Genomic DNA, 2579 nt, shown 5'->3' on the forward strand with positions numbered 1-2579 from the left:
GGTCAATGTGTGGTGGGCAAGGGAAAGTACTTTATTAGATGAGTGTGGAGGTAGGTAGACACTAGATTGTGTAGGGTGTTAAAAGTCAGCATCAGCTGTTGTATGATTCTAAAGCACACATTAAATATATGGAGTTCTTTGTATTTTATATGTATACTTTATGTTTACATAGTATATTAATCTATATTCTATACACAATGATCATATAATATATAGTATATACACAGTAAGATTATAATAAGATTATGTGATGCTTATAAACAAGCTGAAGAGGAATTGGTTTTGTCAAATAAAGGCAAGCAGAGTGATCATGAATGTGCCATGAAAGATTTCTACAAGAAAATTCATTTTACAATTATTTACATGGCAAAGTAGGGATTTTGCTAAATAAGATATGATATATTCCAAAATTCAGTTCTGCAGAAGCTAAAAAAATGGTGTGTTTTTAAAAATTAATGAAATGGAATAATGTTTAAAATTTATTGGTAAACAGAATAAAAAGTTTGCAGGACAATAGAGTGTGAGCGTAATTTTGTTCATAAACATATGTATCTAAAAAATATTACATTATACTAACCAAATGTTGAGAGAGATTTTTCTGAAGAATAAAATTATCAGTCATCCACATTTTCACTTTTGTGCTTTCAAGTAATTTTAAAATCTTTTCAATAAGCAGGTTTAAATGTTATAATTTAAAACAAAGTTAAAACAAATGGTAATTTTTAATGGTAAGTGAAGTATTTCCCCCAAACCTGGGGCTTATTCTGGTCTCTATACTTGTAGCCTAACCATGGTGATCTGACTCCAGGATGCAAGGGAATCCCCATCAGGAATTCTGTGGCTCAGTTGTGACACATTGGGTGTAGAAATCTCCCCAGTGGGCATCAGCCCCAAGACTGACTAAGAGTGGGCCTTTGGATCTCCTGACTCTACGATATGTTTCCCTGTGGTGACAAGAAATGGAGTTGATCTGGAGTAATTATGCTTTCAAAACCCAGTATTGAAACACCATTTACACTAACAAATTCACCTTAGTTTATTATCTTTAGTTCTAATTCAAAAAACTAAGCACATAGAAGTTATTAGTTATTTTTAAAAAATCTACATTTTGTCTATGTTCACAGGCTTGGTAAAGATTTCTTGAAAAATGTGGTTTGATCTTTATGATATTATTTTCCAAAGGAAATTTTTTTTTCCCATAGAAGGAAAACTTTATGAAATTTAGTTTATCTTGAAAAAAGTCTCTTTCTGTGATAATACAGTACAAAGAGTAGATGTCATTTAGGCAAAACACAGCATTTTTCACCAAGCAAAATGATTCACTCATATAATCCTTTATGGAGCCTCATTAAGATGTTTTTGAAAATGCATCTGAATCAAGATTAATATGCTTTAAGTTATAGTATAGAAAAAGATAAAGTGTTTTCTCTTTATGTTTCAACAGCATACATAAATTCATTAAAAAATTCTATATGAGATAAGATGCTTATGTTATAGACAATACAAGTGGATTAAAATACATTTTTTTTGGTCAGGCAGAGTTAGACAGTGAGAGAGAGATAGAGACAGAGAGAAAAGTTTTCCTTTCTGTTGGTTTACCCTTGTAATGGCTGCTATGGCTGGTGCGCTGCAGCTGGCGCACCACGCTGAACCGAAGCCAGGAGCCAGGTGCTTCCTCCTGGTCTCCCATGTGGGTGCAGGGCCGAAGCACTTGGGCCATCCTCCACTGCACTCCTGGGCCACAGCAGAGAGCTGGACTGGAAGAGGAGCAACTGGAACTAGTACCCAGCGCCCCAACTGGGACTAGAACCCAGGGTGCCAGCACCACAGGCGGAGTATTAGCCAAGTGAGCCACAGTGCTGGCCTAAAATACATTTTTAAAAATAAATGTAACAATACAGTAAGTTGCAGTTTTATGATGTCTGTTCTTACACAAATAACTAAAAAAATTTTGAATGTTATTGTCACATATATTCTTTCAATTTGATGAATCCTTAGTAGAAGTTCATTATGCCTGGTTTTGCCCTTTGTGTAACATGGAGATATCTTAATGTCAGTATCAGGCTGGGTTGGACCTGGGTTCCCTTTTGATCTCCAGATTTGGTGCTCTTGTGCATTTTCATCAACCTGATGATGATATCTATGGCATCAATGCTCTGATTTCAGTAATTCCATGATAGAAGAACCTTAACCATAGCCTCCCTAGAGGTCAACCCAGAACTAAAATTAGAGGTAATATATTTATGCCTGTATTTTCTTTTTCTGAAACTTTTATTTAATGAATATAAATTTCCAAAGTACAGCTGATGAATTACAATGGCTTCCCCCCCCCATAACTTCCCTCCCACCCACAACCCTCCCATTTCCTACCCCCTCTTCCCCTCCTTCTCCCCTTCCATTCACATCAAGATGCATTTTCAATTATCTTTATATAAAGAAGATTGATTTAGTATATATTAAGTAAAGATTTCATCAGTTTGCACCCACACAGAAACACAAAGTGTAAAATACTGTTTCAGTACTAGTTATAGCATTACTTCACATTGGACAACACATTAAGGACAGATGCACAGTGACTC

This window comes from Lepus europaeus, chromosome 1 (genome assembly GCF_033115175.1).
Source record: "Lepus europaeus isolate LE1 chromosome 1, mLepTim1.pri, whole genome shotgun sequence".
Lineage (NCBI taxonomy): Eukaryota > Metazoa > Chordata > Mammalia > Lagomorpha > Leporidae > Lepus > Lepus europaeus.